Source organism: Rhinolophus sinicus, chromosome 2 (genome assembly GCF_057876585.1).
Source record: "Rhinolophus sinicus isolate RSI-liver-muscle chromosome 2, RSI-T2T, whole genome shotgun sequence".
In the NCBI taxonomy this organism is placed as follows: domain Eukaryota; kingdom Metazoa; phylum Chordata; class Mammalia; order Chiroptera; family Rhinolophidae; genus Rhinolophus; species Rhinolophus sinicus.
Genome location: NC_142502.1, coordinates 105,282,816 through 105,295,800, shown reverse-complemented (window position 1 = coordinate 105,295,800; position 12,985 = coordinate 105,282,816). Strand labels below are relative to the sequence as shown.

Sequence of the window (12,985 nt, the reverse complement as noted above, 5' to 3'; positions counted from 1 at the left end):
TGAAGATGCAATGTAAGCTAAGAGAGTGGATCTTAAAAGTTCTCATCACAAGAAAAAAGTTTGTAACTATGTGTGGTGATAGATGTTAACTAGATTTATTGTGGTGATCATTTCACAATATATATCAATATCAAATCATGTTGTACACCTGAAATTAACGTAATGTTATATGTCAATTATACCTCAATATAAAAAATGACTAAAATTTATTGAGCAATTTTTTTATTATTATTTTTTTTAAATATGGAACGCTTCACGAATTTGCGTGTCATCCTTGTGCAGGGGCCATGCTATTGAGCAATTTTTGAACATTTTACTCTGTACCTAGAATTATATAAGGGCTTTTTATGTATCATATTTTATATAATCCTCACATCATCTCAGTGAGATAAGTACCCTTTTCATCCCCACAGATGGAGAGAATAAAATGATGGAGGTTAAACAACCTTTGCAAGGATACAAAGCTAGTGAATGGAACACTCCAGATTGAGCCAAGCAATTGTGATTCCAAGCCCCACAAACTCAGCCATTGCATCTTACCACCCCGTATTCAATTTCTGAAGAGAATAGTGTCCTTATGTTAAAACTATTCTTGTCACTTTAATTCATGGATATGCATAACAATAAGACTACTCCTTTTAATGAATGACAGCATGTTATAAAATTTGAGGCAGCTACAGTGTAGCGATTCTACTTCCTTCAAAAGATTTCCACATCACCATTGTTAACCCTTCTCTGGAAATGACAAATTTTATATTTATCTTATTAATGACACCGTAGCTCCTGCACAAGCCTCCTTCTCATTAAAGATAACAATGGCCTCCAAATTCCTAAATCCAATCTATTTTTCATTATTCCAGGTTTTTCAGCATATTAAGTACAAATTTGAACACCTAAAAATAGAATAGAAATTTTATCTCACTTACTTTGGAAAACTATATTTCTATTAGTATTGAAAGGTCAAAGCTTCTTGGAGAGTTTGGAAAGAAATCACTATTGTCCCTGGATGTGATAATTCGGTACTATTAGCAGTTGTACAATGCCACCAGGACAATGTCACATTTAATTTGACAAGCAAACAATCATAATTAACTCAGAAACTAATTGTGATGTGTGGTAATCTGGGAAAGCCAAGCTAAGGTTCACCTTAGATTAGGATAAAAGGAATGGCAAACAAAAGGAATTCTATATGAAGAACATACTGAAATATAGTTAAAGAGAGCACTATCAAAACTTGTTCGTATAAATTCGACATGTAATTTACAGATCACACAAATTTATTTTTAAAAAGAATGGGCCAATGACTATGACCTAAATTCTGTATGTTGTACACATTTATGAGTGACAAAAATGTACTGCTTTAAATATTACATATGTCACACTTTTCTTCAATGTTAGTTCAATATAAGAATAGCTCAGTTAAAACAATGTAGCAACTCCAGTGGTCTCAGCATGGTTCGACAGAGAGTACGTTGACATAAGGTGTCTTAACCTAGAGAACCCTTCATTACTACCCTACTGTCAGTCTAAGAGATCATTTTTTGGTGGGTTTGGAGATTATATTCAGACACAGTTAGGGGTAACGCTATATTTATCAAGGATACTTTTATCTTTCTAATCAGGATATATGGCAAGCTGATGTGTACTCACTGTGGTAACAATGGTAGCCACCAGCTGCTGATAGGTCAATTGTCCCATTATTAAAAATTGAACCTATGCCGTAGCCAGCCAGCCATATGCTAATACCAAATCCTGAAGATGTTGAAGAATGCTTCATGAGCATTGGTGATGATGCCACCTCTTCTGAAAATATCTTCTGGAACTGATGGAACACCAATTCACATATTTAAAAAGCTCAAAATATCCCAAGAAGTATAAATGAAAAGGAAAACGTGCTAGATATGCCCTGGCAAAATAATAGAATACATAAGACAAAGAGAATATTTTAAAAGCAGCAGAGGGATTATAATGCAGATTATCTTCAAAGAGTAAAAATTAGACTATTGCGGGCTTTCAGCAGCAATAATGGAAACCAGATACAATGTAGCAAAGATTTTCTTGTGCCCAATGAAAATAACTGCTTGCCTGCAGTTTTATACCCAGTGACTATATCTTTTAAGAACGAGGAAAAGATTTTTAGGTGAACTAAAGTCAAGATCATTTGCCACCAGCATATTTCAATGAAGAAAATTCTAAAGGATGTATTTCAGGCAGAAGGAAAGTAGCTCCAGATAGAATTCTGGGATGAAATGAGAAACAAAGAACAAAGAGCAGTAAATATCTGGGCTGTTCTAAAATACATCAACTAATAAAGCAATACTAAAATTATTCTGTGGAGTTTAAAAGTAATATATAATTAAGTACTCAAAACAAATAATGTAAATTTGAGAGAGTGTAAGGTGTTAAATCATTCTAAGATCCATGTGTTATCCAGGAGTTGGGTTCAATTCGAACTTAAGTATGTATGTTGTGATTTCTAGAATGATCACCAAATAATAGAAACAGTGTAAAACTCCCAAACTTTCATAAGTAAAAAAACAAACAAACAAATAAACAAAAACCAAGGAAGATAAATATTTATATCACTTAACTGTAGTATTTCCTGTCCACATTCTATGTCTCTGTGGACAACTCCCTTAATGCTAGACATTGCCAGGGAAAAACATCAAATAACTTTAGCCAATCTGAATACCAATTGTGAGAAGCTTACGTAGGTAACATTTTCTTTATTGTTTCAGTCTTTTACTTTTGCCCAATGGTCTCTACTCTCAAAAAATGATGAATAAAAATATGTATCTTACAAGTTTAATAGCCTATTATAGTTCATAAAATTTGCTTTATGGAGAATAAAATGATAGAGTGAACATGGCATCCTTTCCTTGTTCCTAATCTTGGAGAAAAACTCAGCTTTTCATCACTGAGTATGATAGTTGTGGGGTTGTTCCATATAGCGTTTATTATGTTGAGATCAGTTCCCTCTATACCCACTTTGTTGAGAGTTTTTATCATAAATAAATGTTGAATTTTGTCAAATGCTTTTTTTGCATCTATTGAGATGATCATATAATTTTTATCCTTCATTTTGTTAAGGAGATATATTGTATGGGTTGATTTGTGGATATTGAACCATCCTTGCATCTCTGAAATAAATCTCACTTGATCATGGTGTATGATCCTTTTAATGTGTGGTTTACATGCAAATGTATGGTTTACTTTTTTTTAAATTTCATTAAATTTATTGGGGTGACAATTGTTAGTAAAATTATATAGATTTCAGGTGTACAATTCTGTATTACATTATCTATATATCCCATTGTGTGTTCATCACCCAGAGTCAGTTCTCCTTCCATCACCATATATTCGATCCCCCTTACCCTCATCTCCCACCCCCCACCCCCCACCCCCCTTACCCTTTGGCAACCACTAAACTATTGTCTGTGTCTATGAGTTTCTGTTTCTCATTTGTTTGTCTTGTTCTTTTGTTGTTTTTGGTTTATATACCACATATCAGTGAAATCACATGGTTCTCTGCTTTTTCTGTCTGACTTATTTCGCTCAGCATTACTCTCTCAAGATCCATCCATGTTGTCACAAATGTTCCTATATCATCTTTTCTTACCGCCGAATAGTATTCCATTGTGTATATATACCACAACTTCTTTATCCATTCATCTATCGAAGGACATTTTGGTTGTTTCCATGTCTTGGCCACTGTAAACAAAGCTGCAATTAACATTGGAGCACACGTGTCTTTATCTCTAAATGTTTTCAGATTTTTTGGGTAAATACCCAGGAGAAGGATTGCTGGGTCATATGGCAATTCTATTCGTAATTTTTTGAGGAACCTCCATACTGCCTTCCATAACGGCTGCACCAGTCTGCATTCCCACCAACAGTGTATGAGGGTTCCTTTTTCTCCACAGCCTCTCCAACACTTGTTACTATTTATTTTGTTGATGATAGCCATTCTGACTGGGGTGAGGTGATATCTCATTGTGGTTTTGATTTGCATTTCTCTGATGATTAGTGATGTTGAGCATTTTTTCATATGTCTATTTGCCATTTGTATGTCCTCTTTGGAGAAATGTCTCTTCAAGTCCTCTGCCCATTTTTCAATTGGGTTGTTTGTTTTTTTGTTGTTGAGTTGCAAGAGTTCCTTGTATATTCTGGATACTAGCCCCTTATCGGAGGCACTGTTTGCAAAAATCTTCTCCCATTCAGTTGGTGGCCTCTTTATTTTGTCAATGGTTTCTTTTGCTGTGCAGAAGCTTTTAAGTTTCATATAGTCCCATTTGTTTATTTTAGCTTTTACTTCCATTGCCTTTGGAGTCAAGCTCATAAAATGCTCTTTGAACCCAAGGTCCATAAGTTTAGTACCTATGTTTTCTTCTATGCAGTTTATTGTGTCAGGTCTTATGCTTAAGTCTTTGATCCATTTTGAATTAACTTTGGTACATGGTGACAAATAGCAGTCCAATTTCATTCTTTTGCACGTGGCTATCCAATTCTCCCAGCACCATTTATTGAAGAGGCTGTCTTTGCTCCATTGTATGTTTTTAGCTTCTTTGTCAAAAATTATCTGTCCATATTTATGTGGTTTTATTTCTGGGTTCTCAATTCTATTCCTTTGGTCTATGTGTCTGTTTTTCTGCCAATACCATGCTGTTTTGATTATTGTAGCCCTGTAGTACAGGCCAAAGTCAGGAAGTGTGATACCTCCATTATTGTTCTTTTTCCTTAAGATTGCTTTGGCTATTCGGGGTCTTTTGTGGTTCCAAACAAATCTGATGATTTTTTGTTCTATTTCTTTAAAATATGCCATTGGGATTTTGATGGGGATTGCATTGAATCTGTATATTGCTTTGGGTAATATGGCCATTTTAACTATGTTGATTCTTCCAATCCATGAGCACGGAATATCTTTCCATTTCTTTGTGTTTTCTTCAATTTCTTTCAAAAATGTCTTATAGTTTTCAGCATATAGGTCTTTCACATCCTTGGTTAAGTTTATTCCTAGGTATTTTATTCTTTTTGCTGCAATTGCAAAAGGAATTGTTTTTTGTATTTCTTTTTCTGAGATTTCATTGTTAGTATATAGGAAGGCAATAGACTTTTGTGCATTGATTTTGTAGCCAGCAACTTTACTGTATTCGTTGATTGTTTCTAATAGCTTTTTGGTGGAGTCTTTAGGGTTTTCTATATATAGCATCATGTCATCTGCAAAGAGTGATAATTTAACTTCTTCATTCCCAATTTGGATGCCTTTTATTTCTTTCTCTTGCCTGATTGCTCTGGCAAGGACTTCCAACACTATGTTGAAAAGCAGAGGTGATAGGGGACATCCCTGTCGTGTTCCTGAACGTAGAGCAAAGGGCTTCAGTTTTTCTCCATTAATTATGAGATTAGCAGAGGGCTTGTCATATATGGCCTTTATTATGTTAAGGTATTTTCCTTCTATACCTATTTTATTAAGTGTTTTAATCATAAATGGATGTTGTATCTTGTCAAATGCTTTTTCTGCATCAATTGATATAATCATATGATTTTTGGCCTTTATTTTGTTTATGTGATGTATCACATTGATGGATTTGCGTATGTTGAACCATGTATGGTTTACTTTTACATGCACTGGGAAACCAAAATATTTTTGTGACTCATTTTACTGAGATATTTATTTTATTATGGTGATCTGGAACCGAATCTGAAATATCTCTAAGGTACACCTGCATATATTTACCTTTACCAGTAAGATTTATACTTTTATATGTTTTCTTAATACTAATTATTACTGTTCCTTTTCAGCTTAAGGAAGTCCCTTTCATGTTTATTGTAGGGTTGTTTTAATGGTGATGAAATCCTTCAATTTTGCTTCTCTGGAAAACTGTTTATCTCTCCATTCTGAATGACAACTTTGTCAGGTAAAATATTTTTGGTTGGAAGTTTTTTTTTTTTTTTTCTTTCAGCACTTTAAATATATTGTGCCACACCCTTCTAGCCTGCAAAGATTTGCTGAAAAATCTGCTAATGGTCTTATGAGACTTCCTTTTTCGGTAACAAATTGTTTTTCTCTTGCTTTTTTTAGTATTCTCTCGTTGTCTTTAACTTTTGACATTTTGTTTATGTGTCTTACTGTGGGTCTCCTTGGGTTAATCATATTTAGAATTCTCTAGGCTTTCTAGATCTAAGTGTCTGTTTCTTTCTCTTTGTTAGGAAAGTTTTCAACCATTTTTTCAAGTAAGTTTTTTCCTCTTCTCTCTCTCATCTCCTTCGGGACTCCTATAATGTGCATGGTAGTCTACTTGATTTTGTCCCATAGCCCCTTAAGCTATTTCACTTAAATTATTATTATTTTTTTGCTGTTCTGATTGGGTGAGTTCCTTTGCCCTGTCTTCAATTCACTGACCCTTTTTTCTGCTTTGTCTATTTTGTTGTTGAATCCCCCTAGTGTATTTCTTAGTTTAGTTTTGTATTCGTCCTCTCTATGCTTCTATTTGGTACTTTCTTATATTTTCTATCTCTTTGTTGATGTTCTCACTGTGTTCATCCAGTTTTCCCCTGAATTCAATGAGCAACTTTATGACCATTACTTTAAACTCCTTATCAGTTATATTTTTATCTCCATTTTATTATTAAGATTATTTTCCTGAGGATGTATTTTTTCTTTTGTTTGGAACATATTCCTTTGTTTCCTCATCTTGATTAACTCTCTGCATTTGTTTCTATGTATTAGGTGAAATAGCCACCTCTCTGTCTTGAACGAGAAGCCTTGTGTGGGAGAACTTTCATTCAACCTTGCACAAGCTTTCAATTGTCTCTCAAATCTTTGTGATCGTCCACAAAACCATTTTATTTCTAATACCTCCCAGTTCTTGAGCATGTGCCAAGACCTGTCAGTGTCCCAAAGGATGGGATCTCAGTCAGCACCTATATTCAAGCTGATTAGACCCTCAGGTTATAACTTTTAAAGCATGCAAATATATACAGTTCTTTGGAACCACAATCATAAGCTCTGCTAACCACCAGACCAGACAACCTGGAGGTGTTCGCTGGCTGACAGTCTCAAAAATTGGGGCTCCAGATAACAGTCTCTCCAGATTCTCTCTGCTTGCTTTTCATCGCCTTCTCCTCTCTGTCTGATCTCTCTTACAAGGATACTTGTGATGGCATTTAAGGCCCACCCAGATAATCCAGGATACTTTTCTCCTCTCAAGATCCTTAGCTTAGTCATATCTTTTTGGCACGTAGAATAATATTCACTTTTTGGCACATAAGGATAATATTCTCAGATTCTGGGTATAGGGAAGTTAATGTATCCTTGGGAAGGAGACGTTTTTTCAGTCCACCATACCTTTCCTATAGCTCAGAATCCCAGAAGACCAGCTCAGGCAAAAGTTCCAGCTGAGGGTTCTAATTGGCCAGCTTGAGTCACATGTCCATTCTTAAGTTGATCACTGTAGCCAGAGCACAGTGGGTCTCTGGTTGGTCAGGCCCTATTACACTTCTAACCTGGCCTCTGGAGAGTGGGGTCAGCCTTCTCTAATCACATGGACCAAGTGGTATCCCTAGGGATTGAGGAAGGGTGGCTCTCCAAAGAATGGCAGGCAAAATATATATGCTGTAAGGATGGGAAGGGATTTGATGGGCATTCCAGACAGAGATACAGCCTGAGCAAAGGCTCAGAAATGGGAGCATCAAGGCATAAGAGTGATAATAATAACTTCCCACTTTCACCGCGTTCTTATATGTGCCAGACACTGTTCACAGCATTTTGCGTATCCTAACTCATTTATTTCTTATAACACCCATGACAGTGATGTATTGTTATCTCCATTTTTACAGATAAGGAAACTGAAGCACAGAGCAATTAAGCAACTTCCCAAGTTCTCGTGGTAAGAAGCACAGAGACAGGATTTGACCCAAGGGGACAGGTGTCCAGGGCTGTGCTCTTAACCACTGTTTTTGAAGTAACAAATAATGCGAGGTCTGACAATTAAGTTTGCGAACTTGTTGCAACAATGTTGCTAACCGTTTTTTGATACCAGAGAGATTATTCATTATGCATTTGTACCAACTGGACACACAGTTAACCAAGTTCACTATTTGGAAGTGCTGAAAAGGCTGCATGAAAAAGTTAGACGAAACGACCTGAACTTTTTGCCAACAATTCATGGCTCTTGCATCACGACAATGCACCAGCTCACACAGCACTGTCTGTGAGGGAGTTTTTAGCCAGTAAACAAACAGCTGTATTGGAACACCCTCCCTACTCACCTGATCTGACCCCCAATGACTTCTTTCTTTATCCGAAGATAAAGGAAATATTGAAAGGAAGACATTTTGATGACATTCAGGACATCAAGGGTAATACGGTGACAGCTCTGATGGCCACTCCATAAAAAGAGTTCCAAAACTGCTTTGAAGGGTGGGCTAGGCACCGGTGTTGGTGCATAGCTTCCCAAGGGGAGTACTTTGAAGGTGACCGTAGTGATATTCAGCAATGAGGTATGTAGCACTTTTTCTAGGATGAGTTTGCGAACTTAATTGTCCAACTCGATAGTTTGGTAAGAAGGTAGAGGATGTGTGGGAGACAGTCTGGAAAGGTCTGTGGGGGGCAGGCTGCAGAAAGCCTCAGAAGTCAGGCTGAGTCTCTGGAGCTTTATTTGGAGATCACAGACCAGGGGTGTTAGAGCAAGAAGTCATTTGACCCGGACAGGGCTTTAATGGGGACAGGAGAGAGCTGAGCGAGGGAGGGCACGGGCAAGGTGACTAATGCAATGAGGGGTAAATGGAGAGCAGGGCCCAAGGGTGGAATGAGAAGGAGGGGCCACATCTGAAAGACACCTCAGGGGACAAAGCAGCAGGTCTTAGAGACTGCAGACCTGGGGGCCCTCGTGACACACACAAGTCAGTTGGGAGAAAGAGGCAATTTGAGGGCGAGGGAGAAGGGGCCATTTTATGTGGGACGTACTGAGTTGAGGTAATGGTGATGAAACCCTTCATTGACCTCTGAGCCCCTCCTTGTTCGTAGGTCACACCTGAGGCAAGATGGGCTGGAGCACTTCTCTGAGGAGTGGAGGGCAAAGCGAGGCTATTTTGCTTGCCTCATAGCAGGTTACATTCCTGGAGGGCTGTGCCTATCCTGCAGCAAGCGGCGCTCAGCTTGGAGGTGCCTCCCTCCTCTGTAGCAGTGCATCTTCCCAGGGAGCAGTGAGGGCAGCAAGCGAACGAGCTATGTAATGAGTACAGGGAGAGAGCAGTCCCGCTGAGGACTCAGCACGGAGGCCGCAGCCTCGAGGCCACACTGCTCCTGGCTCTGGCATTTCTCTCCCCCTGGCTCCCACCCTGACCCTGTGGCCTGAAGACAGCCGGCCACTGTCTGGGGTCTGCACCCCAATGCTGCTGTGCCTCCTCCCAGCACAGGTTCCCTCAGGAAACCTGGGTGCAGAGTGTTTGTGTCACAATTCTATTTTGAAGAGAGGGACATTCTAGGTACCCTGCTTTTGAATATAAATTCTGGGACCCCCACAACAATTGTAGCTCAGTGAGAGACAAAGACTCCAGTTTATCAGAAATGACTCTAATGACTCAGGGCTCGAGGGAGACCTGGGAACTCATGAGGTCCACCTTGCCTCTGACTTTCACATTTGATTCTAACTGCCTTGGCTGCTCATGTTATCAGAGGCTCAGTGAAAATGTGGGTAGAGCTGGGTTTGGTCTCCCAACCCCTGATTCCTTTCCTCCAGGTGTGTGCACGTATGTGCACGCACGTATCTAGCTCTTTAGTTGCCTGCCCTGACCCTGTGTGGCCAGATAAACCCTTCTGTGTTTACAAAGCTTCCCCCAGGCCAGGCCTCAACCAAGGGCAGTGAGCTGGCACTGGCTGTAGAAGATAGGGTCTCTGGGGAATTGAGCTCTGAGATATGTGTTTGGACTCAGCATTCATTCTATTCCTTCTGGCACTGCAGAAGCTAAAAAGCTAAAGAGTGTGTTTCCCAGACTCCCATGCACTTAAGGTTTTAATTCCAGAGTTAGGTTCTGCTAAATGGATGCACTTGTATGAGGTCTGGAAGGCAGAAGTGAAATGCAGCCAGCTTCCTGTTTCTTTGGCTATTTGCTGATGGCACATGGATTTTCCTTCAACAGCATTCCCATGTCCAGTCACCAGCTTTTTGGGATCCCAGATGCAAGTGTGGTGGTGACAGTGGCTTCCAGACCCTGAGACTGCAGCTGCAGCCCTATGTCCCAGCGGCGGCCCCCGGGTCCCTGCTGGGTGAGGGAGTTGCCTCGCCAGGTGGCCAATTCAGCAGTGCGCTGTGTCTCATTCTGGACGCCCAGCCTGGAGCTGACCCCTACAGCACTTCCATGACTTTGTAAGCACCCAATTCCCTGTTCATTCCATCTCTGCTTAAAATCCTCGTACGGCTTCTGTTTCCTGCCCTGGATCCTGATAGAAACAGTCACAAAGGCACTTTGTGCTAATGGCTCAGAGTTTTAACACGAAGCTAACAGGCCATGAGGGGTCCTAGGACCAAGGCAGCCTGGAAGGACCACGAAAAAGTGAAATTGGAGCTACAGAGTCTGCAGATGGTCACACACACACACACACACACACACACACACACACACACACACACACTCATACTGCCTTGGAGAAGGCAGAGGGGTACTTTCTCCCTTCCTGATGCTTCAGTATTTGGGGGTCCCTGGCCACACATAGCTTTGTGTGGCAGGATGACATGTTGAAACGTTAGTTCATATTCTGTGGTACCCCCATTCCCGACCTTGGCCATTTCATGCAGTAGCCAGCAGGACAGCTCTTGTCTCAGGGAAGGGATGACTCAGCATAAAGAGAGAAACAAGCAGTCCTGGCCTGGCTGGCTTTTGAATTTCAAAATCGCAGCCCTCAAGGAGAAACGGAAATGACTCATGTGGCTAAACAGCTCAGGACGCTGGGCAGGTAGGATGACAGAGCAAGTTTCCTACCCTTCTTCCACCTCCTCCCTTCTACACACAGAGTTTTCTGGAGGAGGACTTGGGGGAGAGGCAGAGGGAAAGTAAGCAGGAGGTAGAGAGTTTGGGCCCCTGAGAAAGATGACTTCTGAGGTCACATGTGACTTTTCAGCGTGGCTCACTCTTTTATCTGTTGTGTTGCTGAGTCCCAATACTTTCAATCTGATTGGCTTAGCTCATCTTTTTCAGCCAGGCCTCACTTCAAGGTCAGTGACCAACCTATGAAGGGAGAGTCTTTGGCTCTGGTGACCACCTCTGGTCTAAGCCATGGCCCGGAGCTGGATCACATGGATGGAGGCATGGGTGCCATGCAGTGAAGGCTTAGGAGGGGCTGCAGGTGGGGCACAGCAAACACACCAATCCCGGACATCCTGCTCTTCTCGCAGGCGGCAGTCCTCCAAGGCAGGGCTTGGGGGTTATAGTGCTTTTGTGGTTCCTTTACTTCACTGGCTCATAATGGAGTCACTGAAGTGTCACCTCCAAGGACTAGGAGTTTTGCCAGATGGAATGTTTATTTGCTTTTGAATTTTTCCATGTTGCAGGAAGCCACTTTGTTAAGAATTCCAGGTATTACAGCAACAAATTTCATGCCCCAGTTTCTGTTAAATGCCATGCGAGTTTGGGCCTGTCGCCTGAGGACACTGTGCCTCAGTTTCCTAATTTGTAAATATATACACCTTTTGGGAGACTTATGGGACATTAACAGCATTAAAATGCTATGAAGAAGCCCAAAGTAGACCCTGTAAATATACACCCTGGGTCTCAGTCCTCCTCTTCCCTAGGCCAGGCTGCCCACTCCCCATGGTCCCTTCAGACCCGAGTGCAGGGAGGAAGGAAGAGCCCCCTGTGCCCCTGGGCAGGCACACTGAGGGCTGGGCCTGGTCAGGCTGGGCAGCAAGGTGCTGACGGAGCCTTTCTCCGTGTGATGGATGGCCCGCCCGCTGGAGCTGCAGTTCCAATTTGCTCCCCATTTGGACAGCCGCTTTACCCACAATTCAACTTGTCAGGGCCACAAATCACTCTGTGCAATCAGACCAAGGAGGTGGGCGGGGGGGAGACCAGAGTCAGGGGCACTGTGATTCCCAGGGATCCTGGGCTGGGGAGAGAGGCCACGGGGTTGGGGTGCTGATGATACAAGACTTGGCTTCATGCTGGGATTCCTTTTCTCTCCACGCCTTGAGCCCCAGCCATCCCCACGGTTCTAGATGGTCTGCTCTATATCCAGTCCTAACCTTGCCCCCTTCCCAGTTCTCTGCCCAGTTGTCCTTAGTCCCCCAAAACAAGTACAACAAACCCTGTCCTACTGCTCCAAACTGCCCTGTGCCCAGCTCAATCATCCCGGCTCCACTTATACTTAGAAATCTCCAGAGCCTTTTGCTGACTTCCGCCCCTTGCATGGCACTCACCCACTCCACCTCTAGGACTTTATGAGAATTAGGGCCATTCATTCTGAAAACATTGATTGAGCTTTCACTATGTCACGAAGGTGGGCAAAACTGTGAGCCCACAGCCCAGTGAGAATGGCAAACATTAATTGACCAATTAAACAGAGAGGCATACCACCTCAAACTGAGACTGGCTGAAGAGGAGAGATCCTGGGAGCAATGAAGGCGTGGAGCTGGAGGGTCTGCCAGGTCTACATTCTCTCTTTACTCCCTTCCTTTAAAGCGGTGCTTAGACTGACCTCCTCCAGGAAGCCCTCCCTGGTTGCCCATCTATATACCTCATTAATGGGCACTTTATGAAGGGTCTCTGGATTCAAGACTTCTCCTGGTGGTGCCTTATCTTTCTGTTAAGCTCCCAAAGGTGAAGACTCCCTCATTATAGGTGTCTGCCTACCCAAGGCATGTACTGGATACCAGTACATGGAGCCCCTCCTTGGGCACCCACCACACCCTGGGCTCAGAGGGCATTGGAGTTGCCCCCTCACCTCCACCAGGTGCCCCTGGGGCATCAGCTTTACTTGGTAGATTTA

General features: G+C 41.6%; 1 pseudogene; it reads right to left on the bottom strand.

The window, feature by feature from the left end:
* Window positions 1–237: 237 nt before the first annotated feature.
* Window positions 238–331, bottom strand: LOC141571957 (U6 spliceosomal RNA; annotated as a pseudogene).
* Between the last annotated feature and the right edge of the window lie 12,654 nt (window positions 332–12,985).